The sequence below is a fragment of the Macrobrachium nipponense genome, chromosome 8, assembly GCF_015104395.2.
Source record: "Macrobrachium nipponense isolate FS-2020 chromosome 8, ASM1510439v2, whole genome shotgun sequence".
In the NCBI taxonomy this organism is placed as follows: domain Eukaryota; kingdom Metazoa; phylum Arthropoda; class Malacostraca; order Decapoda; family Palaemonidae; genus Macrobrachium; species Macrobrachium nipponense.
This window is the reverse complement of record NC_087203.1, coordinates 106,004,209-106,030,069: the sequence shown is the minus strand read 5'-3', so window position 1 is coordinate 106,030,069 and position 25,861 is coordinate 106,004,209. Positions and strand designations below refer to the sequence as shown.

At 38.5% G+C, this 25,861-nt stretch overlaps 1 protein-coding gene across 1 annotated transcript in view; it reads right to left on the bottom strand.

Moving 5' to 3' along the window:
• Nucleotides 1–19,091, bottom strand: part of LOC135222946 (inactive phospholipase C-like protein 2) — a 658,580-nt gene extending 639,489 nt beyond the window's left edge. The window contains exons 1-2 of the mRNA XM_064261397.1: nt 19,043–19,091; nt 10,151–10,219 (exon numbers count right to left, since the gene is read on the bottom strand). The gene's annotated coding sequence lies outside the window, so the exon portion shown is untranslated. The remainder of the gene's footprint in view (nt 1–10,150; nt 10,220–19,042) is intronic.
• Between the last annotated feature and the right edge of the window lie 6,770 nt (nt 19,092–25,861).

The window sequence follows — 25,861 nt, the reverse complement described above, 5'->3', positions numbered from 1 at the left end:
CCTGCCGCTGATCTCCAATATGCTTGTTTCAAAAAGAACGCTCTAGACACTGGAATGAAATCTCCGATGCTCTGAAAACTGGAATGAAATCTATGATGTTCTGAAAACTGGAATGAAATCTATGATGTTCTGAAAAGTGGAATGAAATCTGATGCTTTAAAAACTGGAATGAAGTCTCTAATGTTTTAAAAACTGGAATAAAATCTCTGATGTTCTGTAAACTGGAATGAAGTCTCTAAAGTTTTAAAAACTGGAATAAAATCTCTGAGTTCTGTAAAAACTGGAATGAAGTCTGCTAAAAGGCTTTAAAAAACTGGAATAAAAATCTCTGATGTTCTGTAAACTGGAATGAAGCCTCTAATGTTTTAAAAACTGGAATAAAATCTCTGATGTTCTGTAAACTGGAATGAAGTCTCTAATGTTTTAAAAACTGGAATGAAATCTCTGATGTTCTGTAAACTGGAATGAAGTCTCTAATGTTTTAAAAACTGGAATAAAATCTCTGATGTTCTGTAAACTGGAATGAAGTCTCTAATTTCTTAAAAACTGGAATGAAATCTCTGATGCTCTGAAAATTATTAGAATGAAATCTATGATGTTCTGAAAACTGGAATGAAATCTCTGACGCTCTGTAAACTGGAATGAAATCTCTGACGCTCTGTAAACTGGAATGAAATCTCTGACGCTCTGTAAACTGGAATGAAATCTCTCAAAGTGTTACCTCCTTCATGAGGAAACTGGCTAAGGTGTCAGTTACGCATTCGATCACCAAACAACACACGCATCTATTATATGAACAGTACAAGATTAGTAAGGGTTTCTAAGCTTTCCCATAAAACCCGAGGAATACTGGACTATGTTTGTATGGTTTTTATGTTGCATGGAACCAGTGGTTATTCAGCAACGGGACCAACGGCTTTATGTGACTTCCGAACCACGTCGAGAGTGAACTTCTATCATCAGAAATACACATCTCAAACTCCTCAATGGAAAGCCCGAGAATCGAACTCGCGGCCACCGAGCTGGCATGCCAAGACCATACCGATCACGCCACTGAAGCGCTCTCCCAGCTACTAGGTGGGTTGGTCGGACGCTTCGACACTGTCATGTAAACTCGCCCTCTAATACAATGCGGCCTTAAAAAACTTTAAATACTAGGCAAAGAGAACGGAAGACAATGTAACAATGGAAGAGTAACATTAAAGAATAATGAGAGAGAGAGAGAGAGAGAGAGAGAGAGAGAGAGAGAGAGAGAGAGAGAGAGAGCACGGGCACACGGAAATGAAAACACTAAATATCAAATAATAAGGAACAATAATCAAAATAAAAACTCCTTTACTCAAGTACCTTCAACATCGGTCAACAACAACAGCCCGAGTTCCCAAATGCTGCTTTAAAGAACCGTGACCCAATGATCTTGAATCTTGAATTTGCTTATCTATATGTTGTACGCATTATATAATGCGACCATTCTCTTCGTTATCTTCATCTATTTTTGTTTTTACATTGTGAGCATTGCATTCAGTGAAGTTTGCTGGAAAATTATATGGCATTTTGAAGTGTTTTATTTTAATATGGATACAGTTTAATCGCAATATGTAATAAGAAGATGCATGCAAGTATTGCTGCAGTAGCCTGACACTTAATACATAGAGAGAGAGAGAGAGAGAGAGAGAGAGAGAGAGAGAAGAGAGAGCATTCAATACGCGTGACTTTACGCTGGCGCCTAAAACATAAATGTTCTATTTGCGCCAGTAAAAAGAAAAAAAATACTACTCTGAAAATGTCAAAGTAATGTTTCTCATAATAACAACTTGATGGCCTCGGAGGCTGAATGCCAGTTCGTATAAAAGCAAGAGTATATATACCATGGCGCTATTGCTGAAAAGAAACAATACAAATAAAACAACACGAACAAAAGACGAAGAATGAACAAAAGTCAGAATATGAACCTAGACTGCTTACGTGATACTCCCTGTCTTTCTTAGCTTCCGGAACCCGTGCATATGCAAGCATGACTCTCCCCGGGAACCCTCTCACCCGCCACTCTCTCTCTCTCTCTCTCTCTCTCTCTCTCTCTCTCTCTCTCTCTCTCTCTCTCTCTCTCTCTCTCCCTTTAATTTTCATTCAAGTAGTAAAGAACCTAATAAACGAGTACGAGGTAGATGAACAAAAATGATAAAATCAGACTTCAGGCAAATAAAACAGGATTTCTCACCTGCACAAGAGTTCCCCTCTACTATGGGAAATAACCGGTGATGAATTACGACGACTTTGCATTCGAAACGTGAACAAACACAAACAAACATTTTCCCATAAACACACTGAGCGAACGAAAAGAAAACGAATTGCACGAAAGAAAACGGAAATAATTCTCACGCTCTAGAAGCAAATAACCTTCTGTGGCGCAGACTCGGACGAGATGCTTCAGCGGTAATTCAAAGAAAACGGACTTGGCACGGAGCCAATGCACCTACAACTCGCCTGTTTCTATTCATCCTACTGTAAACACAGCATCATGACGAGGGGAAGGAACACGTGGAGGTTTCCCCTCTTTTTTTCACTTTATGAATGAAGAACCTCATTAAGTCGACTTCGAGGACACTTTTCGCTGGGAGCTGTAGTTGCTCTTATAGCCTTGTCTCAAACCTGCATTCAAAATTTTATTTTTAAAATTTACTCAATGTTACTTAGTAAAATATTACATTTAATCTCCTCTTGGAGGTTTGAGAACGAAAAATCATCAGAAAAGAACCAGACACGTCAAGAGAAAACACGTTTGAAATATACAGAGAGAAATAGAGAGAGAGAGGTAAAGTGACCTGGATACACGCTGTCAAGGAGAGAGAGAGAGAGAGAGAGTGACGTAAAATAACCTGGATACACGCTGTCAAGGCAAGTGCTAAGACTTTAAACGTATACAAGAAATGCTCAGCCATGCACAGAGCGACAGATCTGTCTAAAAACAAAAAGTGAAATTACAGCATGTCTCTCTTTAGATACTGTCCAGTTCTTGACGGGGAAGATATCTCCGTTCCCCAAACACATTAAAGTGAGTCCAGTCTTTATTTGAATATAATATGAAAAAGTGAGTCCAATCTTTATTTCGATATTTGAATAATATGACAAATAAAGTGAGTCCAGTTTTTATTTGAATATATGACAGGCAGTAGTTTTTATTTGGATATATGACAAAGTGAGTCCAGTCTTTATTTGTATATGACAAATAAAGTGAGCCCAGTCTTTATTTGAATATATGACAAAGTGGGTCCAGTCTTTAATTGAATATATGACAAATAAAACGAGCCCAATCTATATCTTTATATATGACAAATAAAGGCGAGTCCATCAGACCCCTTTTGCGAAGTGGGACCAGGTAAAAAGATCGCTTTAAGTAATTAAAAGGAAAATGTACGATTTTTAAATGTGTTGTTTTTGTTACACACAATAACACACACTTAAGCATGACCCACACGGTGGAGCTTAAAAAAAAAAAAATTAACAACTGAATGAATAATATTACATTCTTACTCGAAATTCTTGGAAGCAGAGAGACACCCACTGATAAACACATGATAAGTCGAGAATCTAACTCACAATAATGTCAGTTAATGATATTCATTTTTAAGTTTAAAAACCGGAACTACATCTCCGCAGGTTCGCAGAAGGAAAATACACATTACATTGTACGCCTACGACAATCTACGTTGCTCTAACTCAATCAGTTGTCCTGAAAATTTACGATACAAGATCAAAAATTCTAGACCAGTGAATTACAATGCTCATTCAGTTCCCGTAAGAAATGCAGTATCCACTACACCAGTTAGCTTTCAGAATAATAAAAAAAATCATATTGCTTGATTTTTCACGTCACAAAATGAATGAATTTTTCTGATAACATCTGCCATATGGTTCGCAGAAATAAAAAAAAATAAACCCGAAACGTTTTCTTATCTTTCAGTGTTTAGGAAACTGACAAATTATTCATAGTCACTTTATCTCTAATCATGAGCTTCACTCAAAATCTAAAATTCCCTTTTGTCCTATATACCATTAATATACAAATTAGGTGATTCGTTCTCCTACCAGTATAATTTTAGATATTAAATACTCTCGATTTTCCAGAACATATAAGAAAATAAATTCAGTCATTTTTTCCAAAACATACGAAAACAATACCATTCAAACCCTTCCACAATATAGGGATTACTGTACTGCTACCGCACCCAGATATCAGAAATAGATTTTATCTACTGTGGAGTTAATTCCTGTCTTTCCTACTGTTTACGAGCTGCCTGGCTATAGCTGGTTCACTTAAGGTAGATTCTTGGATGAGCCCTGTGCTTACGAGACATATGTTTGGCGGCCGCTGATTGGCTGGTACCGGGAGGTAGGCAGCTCCCAGCCAATCAGCGGGAGGTAGGCAGCTCCCAGCCAATCAGCGGCCGCCAAACAAACGTCTCGCAGGCATAGGGCTCACCCAAGAATCTACCTTAAGTGAACCTGCTATAGTAGCAATGAAGCGTTAAATGATTATTTGCGACTGGGAGTTTCTATAACATTCTACATTTCACAGTACAAACACTATTCGTTATCAACGTCCAATGCCAAGTGGCGCAAAAGAGCTGATGACCATTTGCAGTCAAGAGTTTTACGACTTTCTGCAGTCAAAGAGTTCACAGACTATTTGTTATAAACGTACTATGACAAGTGGCATTGAACAGCTGATGACTACATGCAATTAAGAGTTTTATGACATTTTACCTTCAAGTTCCACAAATACATTTGTTGAGGCTAGAATAATCTCTTATTTATGATGTCCATTCTGAAGGCCAAGACCGAGCTGTGTTGCATTATTCACGCCGTCTCCTAACATAAATACAGTGGGTAAACATAGCATTCTTCCAACCGAATATAATGGTAAAGTGGGAATATCACTTCCAATATCAATATATATATATCTCGTGAATGAAATATATATATATATATATATATATATATATTATATATATATATATATATATATATATATATATATAGATATATATATCTCTGAATGTAAATGCCAAGGTTCTTCAACCATCACGTGCGACAAGTTGACATTTTCATTACACGTCTTAAGCTAAGACATAGTATTAGAAGGATGTAATGATTTCTTTTGTGCTGAAGAACTGAGTTTTGGAGGTTTGGCATTGGTGGCAGGTTGGTGAAACTGACTTCCGTATAATAAGTTTAGGTGTGTGAGCTGATCTTTCCACGCAGCCAATTGGACTTAGTCGGAAATGTCTGCTTAAACAAATAATAATGATAATAATCCATCTTCCCGCAAGGCTACGGCATTCAGTGGAAAAGTGGTACCATGGTTGAATTTTGCATACTCTCCTTAAATTTCCATTTGAGAATTTTACCGATCATAAGCTCACAGGCATACGTATATATATTTTATATATATTTTGGCGTTTTTATGGGCTCCTTTTATTAGATGGAATTCTGTTGTAACATCATTTTTACCAGCACTTGACTTATGTCTCGTCCAATTTTCTTTTTAGGCCCTGTGGAAAATTACGGTGAGGTCGTGAAGGCACATGGCTTCGGATGCTACCTACGGATCTCCTTGTGATATCAGACGGTCTGGATTTAAGGTAAGTGGAACATCACATACATATATATACGTATATATATATATATATATATAAGATATATATAATATATATATATATTACTATGTATCTATATATATATATATATATATATATTATATAATATATATCTATATATATATCTATATATATATATATATATATATATATATATATATATACGTATATATATGTATGTATGTTCCACTTACCTCAAATCCAGACCGTCTGATATCACAAGGAGATCCGTAGGTAGCATCCGATGCCATGTGCCTTCACGACCACACCGTGATATTCCATAGGGCCTAAAAAGAAAATTGGACGAGACATAAGTCAAGTGCTGGTAAAAATGATATTACAACAGAATTCCATCTAATAAAAGGAGCCCATAAAAACGCCAAAATTTATATAAAATATATTTACGTATGCCTGTGAGCTTATGATCGGTAAAATTCTCAAATGGAAATTTAAGGAGTATGCAAAATTCAACCATGGTACCACTTTTCCACTGAATGCCGTAGCCTTGCAGGAAGATGGATTATTATCATTATTATTTGTTTAAGCAGACATTTCCGACTAAGTCCAATTGGCTGCGTGGAAAGATGGAACACTAGCATGACAGAAAAAGGGAGACAGAAGAGAAAATCGCGAATTAGGAGAGTTGTGGAGGATAGACGACAAAAGATAGGAATCTGCAGGGGTGGAATCTCCAGGGGTTGGTGCAAATCTGAGAATGCTTGTGAAAGTGAAGGGAGAAAATGAGGTGAACAATTAGCAGTTTGAAAAATGCAAATCTGAGAATGCTTGTGAAAGTGAAGGGAGAAAATGGGGTGACCAATAAGCAGCTTGAAAAATGCATACCTGAGAATGCTTGTGAAGGTGAAAAAAAAAAATTAGAGAAATTCCAACTAACCAGCACCGAAAGGTTTTTTTTTTTTTTTACCTACCTTTCATGGTAACAGTAACCCCCCTTTAGAAACAGATGGAAAGGAATATAAATTACTTAAAAAGTCTTCGTCATCGAATAAAGTTAGCCTACTAAGTAGTCACAAGAATAAAATATCTTAGATAAAACCCGTTGTCCATATTTCTACAAATTCCTAAGAATTATTATAACCATTCATTTAAACGAACTACAAACGATACTTCATTAGCGTAAAACCGATTTGTAGTAAAAAGTTTAATACAAAAATTTTCTAAAGGCTGGAGGCGTTGATACACAATAACGATTAAACGTGTTTGTCGATTAAGTTAAAGCTGTATGATATGGAATTCAATGAAAAACAATAATCAGTGCGAGAAAAACGTTTTTAATAAATGTACAGCCTCAAACTGTACATCAAGCCGACTGTAATTAAAACTTTAATTAGTAGATTTCTCATCTTTTTTTTCTTTTTTTTTTTATTTCAGTCACCTGCGCTCGTTAAGGTGTCAAACGCTGGCGACCGTACGTGACTATAATTATTCAAGCCACCAAAATTTGGCCATTTCGCGTCGATTAGCTAGTAGCAACGACAAAATGAGCACGAGTGCCAGCGTTGAATGTGGCACTTCAGATCAGTCAGCTGTCACAAAACAGGGAAAAAAAAGCATGAAAATGGCTGGGATATATATACATACATATATGTATGTATGTATAAACAGTATATATTCACTTATATACGTATATAATAGATATATTTACTATATATAACATGATTAGAGCTATTTTGATTATTCTAGGCCAGAACTCCACTGGCGTCCCTGTCTTCATTCCGTGGCTAGTGCGCAGGATAAACATCGTTTCCTTCAGCCATAAAAAAAAAACCATTACCAACCCTTTTTGCCTGCGTAATGTGAATGCTGGGAACTGAAATGAAGCACTAGTATTTTGGTTATAACGAAAAAGAACGGAAATTAGTATTGATGTCTTACTTATTCCTGAATTAAATTGAACATCGAATTCAATTCATAGGCCCAGTGGTCATTCAGCGCTGAAACGGAAAATGACAGTAAAAGTTTGAAAGGTGTAACAGGATCGAAGGAAACCTCCTGAATCACTTGTTAGGAGAGGGTAGAAAGTAAGATGGAAGCAAATATGAAAGGAGGTGCAGTAAATGGAACGAAAAGGGTTGCGGCTAATGGGCGAGGGCACGCTGCAAAGAACCTCAAGTAATGCCTACAGCGCACCACAGGAGGTGCACTGAAGACGACGCTACCCCTCTACCGGGTACTTTTTCTTGGTGGTATTGACGATCAAAATCCTAAGGGAAAAAACTACGGTATATGATATCTCGTCCGTGAAAATTGTGAAGTGTTCCCAAGACAAGACAAAGTTCCACAATGAAATAACGGGCAAAGAAGCTCGTGCTCAGCTATCGCATATCTATTGATACCGAGATACTTACCGTCTTTTATTTACGTGTTACAAAGCATTCCAATGGGGCTGGTACACGACGTTCATGGAGGAATGAAATAATGAAATAAAACTTTAGGTACTGCGAAATTCACAGCACACATTAAAACATCGAAGAATGATTCAAGTCCCAAATGTGATAATGTTCTAAAGCAATGTTTTATCTTTACTTATGAAGAATTTTTGCTAACGAATAAAATCGTAAGTGTAATGAGTTCAAGCAGTTTAAAATCATAGCAAAGAACTGCGCTTCCTATCATAGTTAGTCCTAAAATCCATCTGACTAGTTTTCTATAGTAGCTTTATGATTCTCAGACGAAAACGAAGCAAACTAATTCTGGGGGTACTATACTATAAATTCCTCTTGCAGAGTTAGGGGCCCGAGTTATTGCAGGCGCAGGAAGAATTTTAAGGGAACATGACCTAACCAGACCAGGACCAACTACTGGCTGGTCGATACAACAGTACATTTGACCATCCTTTGTCTTTATATTGATTTTCTCAGTTTTGTCTAAATTTTCTCTTAATGGTTGTCTACCTGTAACCCATTTAGTATGTCTGTTATTTTGTTAAACATCACTGCCTCATATGTCACATCTGTTAAGTTAATTTTTCTATCGATATCGAGGGTAAGAACTCTATATTTCTATTGTTTTAAACAATATCTTGGTGTATACTGTAGTGAAGATTACTCAGACTACCTTATGCATTCACAGAAAGAAATTTGTCCTCAAGTAACCTACCTATATATACAGTTACAATAATACTATATATTCAATTGCACTTGTTTTACAACCTGTAAACCGGGGGGAGAGGGGAGGGGAAAGTTGTGTTCAATCACTGCTGGTGCTGCTATGATTCCCAGTATATACAGTAGCAAATCTGTTTCCAAATCTTATAATTAGGTATTCCTACTCCAAACAATTGTTATATTCAACATAATCGGTTTGTTTTCATGAAAAGAGAGAATTAATAATCTGTCTATATCAAAGATACAGGCGGCATACGCCTAATGAGACGGACGGGCGTAATGGTTTGATCTGAAATCCTAACTTACAGTCCATAATCATCGTACAAGATGGCAAATTTACACGAGTGTTTTACTACGAAAAAAAAATTCTATTAAGAATTTACAAAATGGAATCAATTAGAGCCTTTATATGATTTACCTCTGGAGAGAAATCTTTCTTGACTTTGGCTGCAACAAACTCACGAATTCTGCTTTGACCTCATTTCAAATATCTATCTGAGATGCGTCATTCTAATAATCACGGCTCAAACCCAACAACAAAAAATATCTTCATATATGAAAACGACGGACAAGGGTAAAAAGATAACGCCGTGGTCTTCAAAGACAATCGTTTGCAGTTATCATCTTGCTTGTGAAAGTGTCAGCTTGCGCAGTTATCTAAGAAAAAATTGTTATCATTTTTTCAATACCCAAAAAAAGATATCCATCCCTACCATCAAGACATTTCACAACTAAAAAGTCGGGTTCTCACAGAATAGAAAATTTAAGCCAAAGGACATGAGCTGGAACCTTAAGAGGTCATTCAACGCTGAACCTGAAATTGACAGGAAAAAGGTTAAAAGGTGTATCAGGAGGAAACCTCGCATCTGCACTATGAAATGTAATGGAATATAGAATCTAGGCCAAAGGTCAAGCACTCAGACCTATGAGGTCACTCGACGCTGAAAGGGAAATTTGAGAACAGAGAGGCTTGAAAGGTGTAACAGGAGAAAAACCTCAAAGCAGTTGCACTACGAAACAAGTGTTAGGAGCGGATGAATAGCAAGATGGAAGCGAGAATCTAAATGGAGGTACAGTAAGAGGAATGAAAGGGGTTGCAGCTGCAAAATAACCTGGAGTAATGCCTACAGTGCACCGCGCGAGGTGCACTGACGGCACTATCCCCCGAAGGGGAAGTTGCCCTATGAATCAATCGTTAGGGAGGGTGGAAAGTAAAAAGAGGTACATTAATAAAAACGAAAGGAGTTGAAGCTCTTACAAATAGTACGTGTACACGCGTATACTTATATGTTTGAGCTAGTAATGCAAACCTGGCCTACCTCCGGAATGTAATCATAAGGTGTGGAAACAAAGGAATCTTCTTACCTTGCTTCGTGTGGCTCCTCCGCTAAAACGTGGCCCCTCTTTCCCATATTGAAACACCTTCTTGGTTGCCTGTCGGAAGAAAAAAAAATTAAATTTATTGCTTTCGTCGTAGATAAGAACGTTATATTCCTTGGAAATGAGAAAAAGCTCTCTTTAAACCTATGCTGAAGAGTTTAAATCTTGATTTCACTAGGCCAACTTTCAATTATTCTTTAAAAGTCATTGGCAATAACCCAAAGTACAAATATGGTGATATGAAACCGACGGAAACATTGATCTTACTGAGTGGCCTGATTGGAGGGTGCATATATCTTTATGCAGGCGGCATATACAGCACTGCTGTATGAGAATGGAATTTCACTCCGATATGTATTTAGATCGTACATTAGAAATCAATATGAGAAAAGTATTAGGGTCTCGTGTTCAACGATGAAAATCGCCTATCTCACTTATATCGCCCAATTCCTTATCTCGTAAGTGTCACATTAGCGATAATGCCTTGTCGTCAGTTGTTCCTCATTTCCACAGTATTGCCTCATATTTACTCGATGCCTTGTCATTTCATACCTATAAATAAATGCAAAACAGATCTGCGTAATTCATTTTCACAGTGATAACACTTTACCTTTCATTCTTATGGCTCCATGTACAGAAACATTTCCACGTTAAAATTCTTTCCTCCTCAACATCTGGCCCAAAAGACCATAATATTCTTTGCCAACAATTGATCGCCTATTTCCTTGCGACGGCTTATCTCTGAAGAGTCACCGTATATCTAACAATCTAAATGAAATTCTGAGAGTTGATGCATTAAGACGCAATGTTCATTACCACGCGGCTATTACTTTTTTATTGTATTGTATGGTTTTTTTTTTTAAGTTGCATGGAACCAGTGGTTATTCAGCAACGGGACCAACGGCTTTACGTGACTTCCAAACCACCAACCTTAAAAAAAAGAAAACAAAAGTTCATTTTCTTACTCCTCCTTAACCGCGGGTTCGGCTTTAATTTATCCTTCAACTTATAATTGTTTTAGTGTCTCCCTTCCATTGCTCAGGAAAATAATGATTTTATACTACCTCAACGTAATTGCATGTGAAAGTTACTTAAATGCCAGTCTTGCTGGTCCACGGAGCATGGGAGTTGTATTACACTTGGTGTGTGGCTAGCAGATTTTCTATGCCCTAAAAAAGGAGGGCCTTACCCCCAAATTACAATATCTATAAAGGGAGATTCAGCTTTCCATACCACTAACACAGAGAACGAAAAGTCACGCCATTGTAAGAGGTGATGTGAACCATATCGACAGAAAATGACCGTTCACTTCTGATGAAGTGTAACAAGGCGAGGACGAAAACGATGATGACGATAATGTTGTAGGTGATGTTAATGGCTGTTATTGATGCTGAACTTGATACTATCGTTAATGATGCCTTTAGCCCAGAGGTCTTTAACACGAAAGAAAGAATACTGGTTCAAAAATGCCATTTATTATCTATTCAAATGATATGAATAATAATTTTAATTTGCCCTATTCAGTATCATTCACACACAAATTCCTGATCTGCCTTACCTTAAGTTTATAATCGGCCCAAGAAAGACCAAACAACGCAACTTTCTTTATGTGGTTTCCTCACCACAAAAGAGTAAGGGAAATGGTTGACAATTTGACTTATATAGATTTTGGCATTATGCCAATCACTGGGGCAATGAAGGCCATTCAGCGATGACACAGAAATTAACAGTAAAATGTTTGAAAGGTGTTACAGAAGGAAAACCTCCCGGTTGCACTATGAAACAATTGTTAGAAGAAGGTGGACAGTAAGATGGAAGATGAACGGAGTTACAGTAAAAGGAGTGAAAGTAGTTGCAGCTAGGGGCCGAAGGGACGGTGCAAAGAACCTTAAGTAATGCCTACACTGCACCGAATGAGGTGCACTGTCGGCACTGTCCCCCCTACGGAAGAAATGTTTGACAAGAATGAATTAAAGAAATTAGGGCCTTTAAGGTCACATATGGGGCAGGGGATACCACTCAGCGTGTAGATTGACAAGAAATCTGTGAGAATTTCAGACAGATTGATGTGAAGGCGTTAGGTCACGCTTCACATATACAAGGGAGTCTTCCCCAAGGAATAGAACGGAATTTGGATTTTAGGCTTTACGTCAGCACTGTGACCCAGGGAGTGGGTCATCTGACCTAAGAATCCCCGATACAGCAATCAATAATGTCCTCGTGTTGCCAGTCAAGGAAATCAGCCACACGTCTAGGTTGAGTTCACGGCTTCAGTTCTATTTTGTTTTTTTTATAAATTTTCTGTCTCCCATGAGAATGACCTTTGTGCCTTTATCTCACAATCTCAGTGACCTCGGCTGGCTATTTGTCAAAGAGGTATGAAGTTTGGTTCCATATAAATGCTTATCTTACCATAATTGGCACCTGACAGTGGGAAGAAGTACATAGAACACACACTGTTCAGTTTTAACAGGATGTGAAGAAATGTAACAACTGAAATATAACAGGTGTAGGCTAATAGAGCGTTAAACAACCATGCCTAATACCGTTGCCACAAATGTGGCGAGTATATGTTATGCAAATAGAAAAATTATTTACATCCTTACACACACACACACACACACACACACACACACACCAACACATATATATATATATATATATATATATGAATGTATATGTATATATAGGCTATAAATATAAACATATATGTGTATACATACACACACACACACACACACACATACACACACACACACACACACATATATATATATATATATATATATATATATATATATATATATATATAAGATATAGACACGTGATACAATTGTCACTAATTTGCAGAAGATAGATGACTGGAAAAGTCATTGTCATTTACATCAAGCTCAAAACATACTAGGTTCGAAACCTGGGGGCAAATGTGAAAATAAAATATAATTCCCTTCCCTTTGGCATAAGCTGTTTTTGTATTGCGAATATGTATATGTACGTATGTGTGTGTATCTATATATTTAACGTATATATTTATATATATGTATATACACACACCCAACACACACACACACCACACACCACACACCACAACAATATATATTATAGATTATTAAAATTTATATATATATTATATATATATAGATATTTATATATAAATTATTTTTCATGATGCAATGTCGAGGGTGCTGAGGATGTAAACAACATAACATCGCCTGTTCGTCAAAATCAACGGCTATTTTTGTACAAATGTATTAATCTTCGTATACAACAATGTACAGTGATGCTCAAATCTCATGCGACATGACTCCATAGGATTTCGTTCAAAATTCACTAACTGGCAACCTAGCATGCTCCATATTTATCTTTTATTTCAATGCGAAAACGCGAGTATCGCATACACTAAAGCCATAATATGTTTCATAAGAGTGAAATCTGTCATATATTTAAAAATTGTAAGAAAATGTCACGTGTAGCCAAATTTCAGAAAAACCCTTACGAAACATTTTCAAAACTTTCGTACACTCATTGCTGAAGCATTTGACCAAAACGAAGTCGCAAACTCGCAATCAAACCTCAGTTCAAATGTTAAATAAATAAAAAGAACGAAAAAAATTGTCGTAACATTAATAATGCTTCCAAAGCAAACATAAAATTTGAAATAGTCCTATTTGATTGCTTTTACCCTCAACGCTGAAAAAATGTAAATATGTATATACAAAAGTAGAATGCGCCCACCGATATCAACGTGTGAGGGGAGCATGTGTGACGTATCAGTGTCGGTGCAACAACAACCACCTGGTATATAAGTAGGTCTACAATGAGAAGAGACCATTAAATTATCTTGAAAACATTTACTTTATGTGTTAAAGGAATATTTGGATTTTCATACATAATTATTTGTTATCTTTCTTAAATATTTCAAAACTGATAGCATACTAGCAAATATTCGCCCATTTGTCAAAGCCAAGATATTATTCCTAGGCCTAGGTGTTAGATTTCTTTACACTTAACATTCACATCTCTATATTAACAATTTCTGGCCAGAAAGCAAATGAGGTTATCTACACACTCCTGCACTTCAAGTTACCTTATGAAAGAATAAATTATACACCAAAAGCGAGCAGAAGGACTTTTAAGAAAATAATATTGTAAACCAGTTGAAAAACAAGTGTTACATATACCGCCTGATATTAATACTTATGATATTTCGATTAATAACCATCTTCTCCATGTAACCAAAATCGCCGCCACCTTTTATTCCTCAAAGAACAGGTAATCTCTACAAATAAAAACATTAATAAAGATTACATCTCAGAAAGCTTAGATTATTTTTCTAGGCCTATAAATCATTTTGCAACATACAGGCAGCTTAAACACAGCCTGAAACTTCAACATTCAAAGAAAACTGGTTGTAATTCATATTCCTCAAAGAACAGGTGATCTCTACAAATAAATTCATTAGTAACAGATAACATCTCAGATGCTTAGATTATTTTTTAGGCTTATAAAACATTTTCCAACATACAGGCAGCTTAAACGCAGCCAAAAGCTTCAACATTCAAATAAAACTTGTTTTAATTCATATTCCTACATTGAAAGTGTTGTAATGACTGTTGAGCTTATTAGGTCTACTGTCATAATGCTGCAGACATGTTATGTTGACCAGTCCGAGGAGCATGTTAAGTGTGCTTTCATTGCTGGCACCGCTAACCTTATCACACCACACTTGAACTGAGCAACGTAAAGATAAGAAAAATAACAAAATCAATTCAAATCACACAAATTAAGAATTATACCAATGCATAAAAGGGATCATATCTATTTAACCATACGGAAAATAAGGCTGGCTGTGAATTCGCAAACTTTTCGACATGAATGACATTACAAATAAAAAAAAGAAAAAAATAGCGCTACTTGGCAACATCACGTTGAGTCTGAGAATATGGACGATACAAAAAGAATCATGTCGCATGAGATTTGAGCCCCACTGTACATGCATCACTTTAAATCCTCAATATATATAAAAAAAAAAAAGTCAACCACTAAATTGACATAATGTAAACCCTCGTCGTAATATCGGACTGTGTCCAATCTGGACAGGGAGTTCAGATGGCCACAGAGGCAACCGCCTATGCGCCAACCTCCGTCCTTTCTACCGCTAATTCAATTTGTGGACATTTGCCAAATACTATTTTCCTGCTGCCGCTGTGGGACTCTACACGAATGCAAAACTCCACTCCAGAGCCCTGAACCTATGACATATTTCTCCAAAAATAAAATGGTTTGTTCTGAATAGTTACAACAAAGATTTTTTTTTTTAAATGTAATAAAGTTTTGATCAAATGAAACCCACCAATGCCATCGTTGAAGAAACAGCGTCTGACGTACGATAACACAACCCGGTAGAAATTTGTATCGACTCAAAGTAAATTATAATTCTGTAAGTCCGTGACGACGCGCAAAGTCTTCCGGAAAAGAAAGAGATGGTCTTCTTTTGAAACTTATACTTTTCATATAGTAAGTTTTTTCTCGCTATGCTTTTATATTATGATATCCGTATGATTACTGGTGATGTTCAAATGAGAAAAATGCTTCCGGTAAACTAAGTCTACTGGGAGTAATGCAGTCAGTCTGAGTGGGTATGGTGTTCGCTATTTAATAACTACGGATGACTTCTATGCAAACAAACACCTAATGCCATATGTCTATATGCATGAAGAATATTTTTCGAATATTAAAGTTTTTGCTGGACAATAAAGCCTAAGCATGTCTTTATGATTATCCCGTTGCAATGTGTAGCCTACTTTGTAATAATAAAATATGATGCATATGAGAGTATTTATCATACGGTCATTAAGGGCATTTTTTTTCCAATTCTCTTAATGTAACATTGTGATTTTTGACAACGAGGCAGAGTTCATTTTATACAGCCGAAAAGCAGTGTTTTTCTAAGTGGGTTTAACAGAAAATTTTATATTCATTATACTATCAGGAATAACTATAAGCAAAATTAAAAGTATCCTATTATATTACCTTAAAAAGGAGTACTCTACCTCAAGACAATGACATTTGACACCTATTAAGATAAATCTGTACATGGGTTGTAAAAGCGATATAGTAGGCATTTACTGTGCAGGGATTACTGTAATGTCCTTATTAGCAAAATTTGAAATATAAATTATTTTCGCCAAATGTGTGACTTTTTTCATTGGAAATATCAGTACATTATTGGTTTCTAGAATTCACAGCAACTCCTCTCTGCTTGGTTAGGACATGCAACCTTATTTCAAACCTGCAATATTTCAGTTCACAACATAATTTTTTTCAATATCAAGAACGCATTAAAAAAAATAAGTGGTTTCACCTGAAAAAATGTCCAGTATCTTTCATTACAAATACATTGACTTCACAAGTACAATTCTTTGTCACAGGACTTCTTGGCTGTGTTGTGTAAGAAAATTCATGCGATAAAAACTAATGAAATTTATTTGTGACTATTTTCTAATACATTTTAACAGTGGCTTTTCTGTGAAGTTGGACTTTACTATTACAAAATCTTTGAATATATAATTTTTTTTAACAGTGGGTTTTCGGTTCAAGTTTTTACAGCCTACTCTATCTGTAGCCAGTGCTGGCATGAGTCGAGCAAGAACGTTGACGACAGTACAGTATATTCTAATTTGAAGCACTATTTCAAAGTACTGATTCAACTGCAACTTAAAGTAATAGTACAATTGCGATATTACACCGGGTTCACAGTGGTAGGTTTGCGTTAGGTTGGGTACGAACACATTACCGAAGTACTATTTTGAAGCAACGGTTCAACTGCTATATTATTTCAAGATAATGGTACAAATTCAATATTACACTGCGCTCACGTTGGTAGGTTTGGGCTAGGTTAGGTAGGGACACAGCACTGAATTATTATTTTAAAGCAAGGGTTCAACTGCAATATTATTTTAAGGCAATGGTACAACTTTAATATTACACTGGGCTCACGTTGGTGGGTTTGGGGTTACGTAGGGACACCGTACCTAGTTGCATTGCATTAGATCATTTTAAAGGGCAAAAAATAGTCGAATAACATAATTTAAGAAAAGGTGCAGAGATAAGACCATCAACAATCAAGAGAGAAGGAGAAAGAGAGAGGGGTGCCAACCAACCTTTACCTATTCAAACAATATGGCTGAATGACTGGGAAATGACTGCGTACAACTTGTATGTAGCTTGCACACATTTAGGCACATATGTGAATGTATGTGAGAGTTTGCAAGTGTATGAAAATAATAACATTGACTCTGATTTTTAAACTGACAATTATAATAATAAATGTTAGAAATATTTCAAGACCTAATTCATTTTACTTTGAGTAACTGAATTAATGGTACTTGTAAGAACTAACTGTTAAAGCACCTAAGGGTGCTGCATTACTTTTTCTTATGGTTTAGCACTAAAACAACTTTGTTATACGTACGCTGATCATTCCTATAAAATCAAATCCAAGGCGTACAGAATGTTTTTGCACCTGTTAAAAAAACTTCCTAGAGAGAGAGAGAGAGAGAGAGAGAGAGAGAGAGAGAGAACAAAATTTAAAATCCCGGTACGGGTGCGATGGCGATAAAGCTCGAACACTCTTCTGGAGACAGAGGTGAATTTTCCCGCCGTTTTCGTTACCAATAGTCACTTTTGATAACCTTTGCTACTGTGACGTCAATTTTCGATGTAATACAATCGTGGCTTCGGTGCCTTTACCGCCTTTAAGTAAGAGGACACCTTTAAAAGACGTGCTGCAATAGAAGTTCGGTTTTCGGTTACCTACACTCGGTTTTTTCCATCTCTCCACCCCCCTGTGGTGTTTGCGTATGGTAACACTGCGTCCCAGGCTTTAGATAGTTACATTCAGCTTACATTCAACAATAATAACAATATCCTATTTCGAATATTAACGGTGTAATTCGCATACAGTAAATAATAAAACACTTTTCAGTTGCAAATGTACACCCAGATATTCTTTTATTTACCTAAAACTTACACATAGCGTAACTATCTAAAGCCCGGGACGCAGTGTTACCATACGCAAACACCACAGGCGGGTGGACGGATGGAAAAAAAAAAAAAAACAGAGTATACTTAACCGTAACAAGCAATAGGCCTAAGAAAACGACGTTTAACTTCAATCTCGTCCCGAAATTTTCAATATAATCCAGTTTACACGAATCCTACATGGCTATGTCTAGCGGCATCGCTTTTCTTTTTATTTTTCTTAAAGTAAGGACGGTTATAGATCAGCACCAATAAATAACCAAATAAGACACGTAGTCTCACAGGTCTAGGCTACACCTAACCTACACTTCTCCGTGGTAATCAGTTAGCCTATTAGTTGTCTTTCGTTTATACTGGTCCTACATTTACCCTAGCAAAATTAATTGTAGGCGTAGCCCTGAGATTTATATATAAAAATGTAGTTAATGAACTAGGCTATTTCTTGAATACGTGTGTTTATTTTCCTTGCAGGCTAACCTGATAGGCTACATACAGTTGAATTTTTCACACACGCTTGGAGAAGCTTAGCCTAACCATTCCTTCTTAGAGCAGGTCTACCTTATTTGAAACTGAAAGCCAAAAATACAGAATATCCGAGATCAACGCAAAATACTGAGACTGCATGACAGGTTTCTTTTAATACCCTGCCATATCTAGTCCAATGATTACTGGCTCGGGGAAGTGTTAAACCCTTTAGGCCAATCTCAACCTACAAGGCCTACGAAGTTTAAAGAATTGTGAGCGATTTCTCGATCATACAGTACTCAGATTCAACTATGAAATGCTAAAGCATATTCCCAATGCATAACTTTAACCAAATATGGACTTACGTACGTAAGTGGTCGATTTCCCACACCACTGACCAGTAAGAAACCAGACGAATTCCGACACAGATGACCGGCACAACAGTAGGGTGACGAGTCGACTCGGCGAGGACTGAACTCAACAACTGAAAGTCTCGACTCTCCGAGTCTCTAGCAATCTCATTCTCAACTCCTCCTCATCACTGAAGATTCCCAAATGAAAATCGTAAAGCGAAGATGATCGAGACCTCACAGTTGGTGACTGAATCGCAAAAGGGTTTCAGTGTTTCTGCTTCAGTTCACAGTCGATTTGAATGTAGTTTTAGAAGACTCGAAATTAATGAATTTTGACATAATGTGGTACTTTAATGTTACAGAGGGCTTGATATCACCCCCAAATCCCCACTATTCATTCGAAACACCCTTTTAAAGTCTACAGAAACCCAAAATATTTTGAAGATAGTTTCGTACCATTAATTCAGTTATTCAGCCAGTGCAGAAATATTCATCTGTAATAGGTAAGGGAAGTAAATTTTCTACTGAGAATAATACCACCAAGCGCATTTTTAGTTTTCTGTAAAACAAAACTATTGTGCCTTCTCGGTCTTTGTCATCCATCCTCCCTCAGACCTTATAAACTACTAAGGCAGCCTAGAGGGCTGCAAATTGGTATAGTGACCACCCACCATCCAAATTGCAGCCCTCTAGCCTCAGTACTTTTTAATTTATTTAAGGTTAAAGTTAGCCATCATCGCTACAGGTACCAACAACATAGGCCACCACCGGACCGTGACCAGTGTTGCCATTCTGATATTTCATAAAAGCCAAGATGTGGCCTTAAAAATAGCCAAGATCAGCCATAAAAAGCCAAGTTTTATAAGTTACCGTAGTGTCAAAATCACATTATAATACCAATAGAATATACCAAAAACCAATTCATCTTACTCGTATCACTAGTATCATCGAATTCCTATTCTGCTGGATTTAAAGTTAATTTCAGCACATTTCTTGGATCTTTCCTGGTATCTTTGATGACATTTACCTGTTTTCAGCTCATTTAGGAGAAAACAAGGTTTCCAGTTATAACAAGAGACCTCCTGTCGAGTGCTTGTTTTGCAAGCAGTCTATTGGCTACTGTGTCCGTTAATAACCTGTTTGTTTGTTTGTTCTTAATTAGGTTTACCTGGGAAAAAAATCTTTCTGCTGCAGCCGACGAGTGAGGGAGAGCTAAAAGAGTACACACAAAATTGGAAAGAATATCAAATTTACATTTGTTGGTACCATCCTTAATATTACCCAGTTCTGCCCAAAATGTACATGGTGACTAGTCTAATTTCTCTGTGGAAGAGCGTGCATGCAGAAGACTTTGCCACTGATCATCTAAATCATCAAGGTCTTCATCTTTGACTAATTGTGGGAAGTGAGATTCAAGTTTAATAATCGACTTTACCCTTTCTGCGGTGTTAGGGAAAGCTTAGGCTCAAGAATTTGAAGAAGAGCTAGTACACTATCATCTTCAAAAGGAAACCTTTTCCTTATTTGCACACAAAGCTCTATTAGAAAGTTCTGGCAATCAAGGCGAAATTACACAATTTTGTCCATATTACTTATAATTAAGCCATTTATATATTAAAATTAATAATTTTGATGCTCAAACCATCAAAAACGCCAAGATTTAAGTAAATTTCTCACAATAAAGCCAAGACGCCAAGGAGAAGCTTAAAAGCCAAGATTTAGTAAAAAAAAAAAAAAAAAAAAAACAAAAAAAAAAAAAAAAAAAAAAAAAGCCAAAGAGCGGCAACACTGACCGTGACTGAGTTTCATGGGTTCCGGCCAAGTGTTTTCTGGGCCGTGGTTGAGGCCACCATCGGACAGAAAACTCGACTGAGCCAAAGAAACTTCGGTGCATTTATTTATTTATTTATAGAAATTGTAACAAGATACCTTCAACAAACGGGAAATACTTTCTGTCTCTAAACATCTTACCGCTTCAAGTTTTGTTCCACCTTAAAAAAAAAAAAAAAGACATGTTAGAGAATACTTCCCTTCTATTGACGACACTGAATTTTCTGATTCAGCTCCTACTAATGATTTAATCCGAATATAGGATTGGAAAAAATCCTAGGAGTTGTTTGAAAGCTCTAACGAATGTTGTAAGCTGAATTCACCTTTTCTGACAGAATGATATAAAAAAATTTTCTATAAGATTAGTCAACCAGACCTGTCTTTTCATCTGTTTCAATAAGCTGAGAGAATTCAGCCTAAGCCTGCGACCCTTCACGTCACTTTTTAACGCCTATTACTTACGTATAATGCTGAGTAAGTATGCATAACTGGGAACAAAAAAAATTGCAGATCTTCACATAGATTTATTCCTTGTGCAGAGAACGTTGCTTTTCGCAAAGTTTGGTTTAATACACCTACTTTTGTCTGTGTGACACTATGTATATGGAGAAAATATTTCCACAAGCAGTATCTGGTTTTATGTCACAGTTTCATAAAATGCTGCTGATCGTTATGCTCCTTGCTCCCAAGATGAGCGCCAATGCGAGGAGCGGCAAAGCCAAGCGCCAGGAAGCCGAGCCGTTGCAAAGGTTAGTGTTGCAGTAGCATATCTCTGAATCAGGCCCTAAGGTGGGTGCTTCTTGACATCCGTCTTCCTCTCTCGTACTAAAGCAGCCATAGATTGATGTCTCTGGGCTCTCTGGAAAATGACGAAGATATACGAAATTAAAAACTGTTTCAGGAATCTTAATATTAGCCTAACAAGATACCTACCGTACGAAAAGATTGCTTATATTGTATTAAGTGATGAATGAGTAAGCAACATTGCTACGCTGACGCAATTCCTCGGAACTAATAATTCTTGTCTTCGCATATTTTGTTTTCATATTTGAATCTGCTTAGTGTGAAGTGTAAGGAAGCATGGAAGCTAAGAGATCATTGTGGTTATTCATATCTAGTAAACTAAAGATTTTATACACACATTGTATATATAGCATAATATATATATGCATATATATGTGTCATTTACTGTTCATATATGGGAAGAAGACCATACTGGGAGGCATGCTACCATGGAGACGGAAGTACAGGGTAGAAGAAGACGAGGAAGACCGAGAAAGAAGTGAGGGTGAAGGACAAGAGAGCGAAGGGACTTGACGAAGCAGAATTAGGCCTACACCACAGAAGTGGATTTAAGCGGCTCATTCAAAACGGCGACCACGTATAGAAACGGGAATAAGCTGAGGAGAAGAAGAAGAGGACTGTTGATACATGGTACTATAATGTAAACTTCAAAGTCTTAGCAAAAAATATATATCATAGAAGCGAAAGAAAGAAATACTAGCGGGGAGTAAATAAGTCACAACTAAACAATGGAAAGGTCATAAGCTTAGTAACTGCACGAAAAATGAAGGGTGTACAACACTTAGACATGAAGCAGAAGACGACTTACGTAATTTGTTATAAATCTTGACGCAACTTCCAATGCATAAGAGATTGTTGGTTACATTCTCTGGATTACCAGTTCCCTGGTAGCATCGCATTGAGAAGGCTGTAGGATAGAAAAAAAGTAAAGCATTATTATTATTATTATTATTATTATTATTATTATTATTATTATTGGAGAAACAAATCAACTGTCATGTATGGGTACATATAGTATATACTTAGAAATAATTCTGTACCGGGAGCTTTCGGGAATCTGTTAGAAGCTCTGTGTAGGGATTTATTTCAAAATAGACGTACTCATACATATCTGTGGACTTGTTTCGCCTTTCCAAGACCCATGCTACTATGTATTATTATTATTATTATTATTATTATTATTTTGTTAAAAATTTTTAACTGCTGCTTCAGCACTATTAATCTTATAAAGAGTCTTCTCTATCTTTCTGATGACGGCTTTCTCGTTGTTGCTTAGACTGGCGAGCAACGCACCAAAGGGCATGGTAAAATTCGGTTGAGTCATTTGATTTGTTATTGCTTATACAATTCTCTCTCTCTCTCTCTCTCTCTCTCTCTCTCTAACGCGACGTTTCCTCCTGATCGACAGGACATTATCAAGCGATAACTGCTGAGGGACTGAATTCCAGTGGTTGTTGTTGTTGTTTTTGATTAGCTGACCTTGTGTCAGCACGGGCTCTTGATCACAGAGCAGTCCTTCTCCTTTTATCGTGGTGTTGCGAGCTCTCCAGTACGGTCAGAGCACTTCTCCGGTAGGTCGAGTTTTATTGGTTCCCGGGAAGGTGACTCATACGGCGGCGTTGACTAGTCTTGCAGACCTTCTCAGGTAGGGGGTATCACCGGAGCCTCTTGATTGGCTTCTACCTGCGTGACGTCCACCCCTGGTATTATTCTCATGTCCGGTGTTCGTTCCATGCGCGCTGGTACTTTCGTTAGGGGAGAGGGGTGTGGCCCTCCTCACACACGTCGGTATCAGGAACGCTTCTTGGGTGGTATTGAGGGGAGGCTTTTCTTCGAGGATGAGCAGCGCTTCTAGGAGACGCAGACGTCGTGGGTCAGGTGCTCTCCCGATGATCTTAGTATTCCTGACGATGTCGTCTCTCGTGATGTTTCTGCGGTGTACTGCAAGGGCGTGCTGCCTAATGGCGCCCTCCTGGGCGTGGCATGGAAATCCTTTTTTGACAGGCGCATCGTCGTCATGCCGATGTAAATCCCAGGGCATCCTTGGCGGGCATACGTATCGGGTAGACGACGTTGGACTGCTTCAGGGGTCTCCTGCCGGTGGGGAGGGTTGTTCTTCATCAGGAGGTCTTTCGTACGCCGATTCTTGTAGTAAATAATGAGGGACACTCTCTTTCCTTCCTCCATGGGGCGGACGTGTTCCTCTATTATTTTCTTCATGGCTGCTTCTTCTTCCTTGTATTGGTGGTGCATGAAGGCTTTATAGAAAAGTTTGATATCCTCCGGGGGCGGAATGTTCCTTCTCTCTTCCTCCGTCATGTACCACTTGTCAAGGGCGGCTCGAGTTTCTCGGTTTACGAGTTTGTTCGAGTACACAGAGGTATATCAACCTCACTCCATACCAGCCCACCCCTGAACAAAATGACATATTAAACCTCGGACTAAACTGCCACTTCATGTCAAAACCGAAGAAACACGAGAAACGCCTGGAGATTGAGATGCTCCTCGACTCGATTCAGCAGTTGGAAGCAAAGAAGATCCTAACAACGACGGACGCCCTTCAACCTCTTCTGCTAGCAGAGGCCCTTACGGACAGGGGGTCATACTCGAGCGGTATCTACACCAAAGAGATGAAGGAGGCAGCCGCAGATCTGAAGAAGAAAGAAGACATCACCGTAAGGCGTGCAGACAAGACAGCCGCGTTCGTGCTCATCAGCACCTCGGAATACTTCGAGAAACTCGACGCCATCTTGTCTGATGTCTCTAAGTTCGAGAGACTTACGAAGAACCCTACGGAAGACATCAAACGCGACGCCAACCGGGTCATCGCAGCCGTGAATGCCGCTACGAATGCCACACACCTCCCGCCCATCCAAGGTGACTACAGCCTCGGCTACCTTTACGGGAACGTGAAGACCCACAAGGAAGGCAACCCCTACGCCCGATCATCAGCCAAACGCCTGCCCCGACTTACGCTCTGGCCAAACGCCTTAATAAAATTCTGACCCCCTATATCCCCTCCGGAGGTACTGCCTCACCTCATCGGTAGAATTTTTGGAGAAGATCCGCGACTCCCCCGGTGCGGGAACTCCATGGCGTCCTTAGACGTTGAGTCCCTATTCACCAACGTCCCAGTCGACGAGACGATATAGGGATCATCATGGAGCGGGTATATAGGAATCCCGATATGAGACCCCCTAACATCCCAGAAGACTCCTTAAGAACCCTGCTGGATATCTGTACGAAGAGAGCCCCTTTCACCACCCACCGAGGACAGATGTACCGCCAGAAGGACGGCGTAGCGATGGGTCCCCCTTAGGGAGTCCTCTTCGCTAACTTCTACATGGGAGAAGTGGAAGAAAGGGTCTTCTCGCAACACAGATGTCCCCGCACATACGCACGCTACATCGATGACATCTTCGTGCAAGCCGACTGCGAGGATGAGGTAGAAGCCCTTCGGCAGCAGTTCCTGCAGAACAGCGCACTCAACTTCACTGTCGAGTACAGCAGCAACGATCGGCTCCCCTTCCTCGACGTCCTTGTCACGAAGACGAATCAGAAGTTGGCGACGACCGTTTACACCAAAGCTACGAACCTCGGACTTTGTCTGAATGGTGATAGCGAGTGTCCTGCGCGGTTCAAGACCACCACCGTCAGGGCCTTCGTCAGGAGGGCCCTCTCGCACTGTTCGACGTGGCAGGACACACACCTCGAACTCGACCGAGCATCCCAGATGCTAATTAACAATGGGTACTCGAACAAACTCGTAAACCGAGAAACTCGAGCCGCCTTGACAAGTGGTCATGACGGAGGAAGAGAGAAGGAACATTCCGCCCCCGGAGGATATCAAACTTTTCTATAAAGCCTTCATGCACCACCAATACAAGGAAGAAGAAAGCAGCCATGAAGAAAATAATAGAGGAACACGTCCGCCCCATGGAGGAAGGAAAGAGAGTGTCCCTCATTATTTACTACAAGAATCGGCGTACGAAAGACCTCCTGATGAAGAACAACCCCTCCCCACCGGCAGGAGACCCCCTGAAGCAGTCCAACGTCGTCTACGATACGTATGCCCCGCCCAAGGATGCCCTGGGATTTACATCGGCATGACGACGATGCGCCTGTCAAAAAGGATTTCCTGCCACGCCCAGGAGGGCGCCATTAGGCAGCACGCCCTTGCAGTACACCGCAGAAACATCAC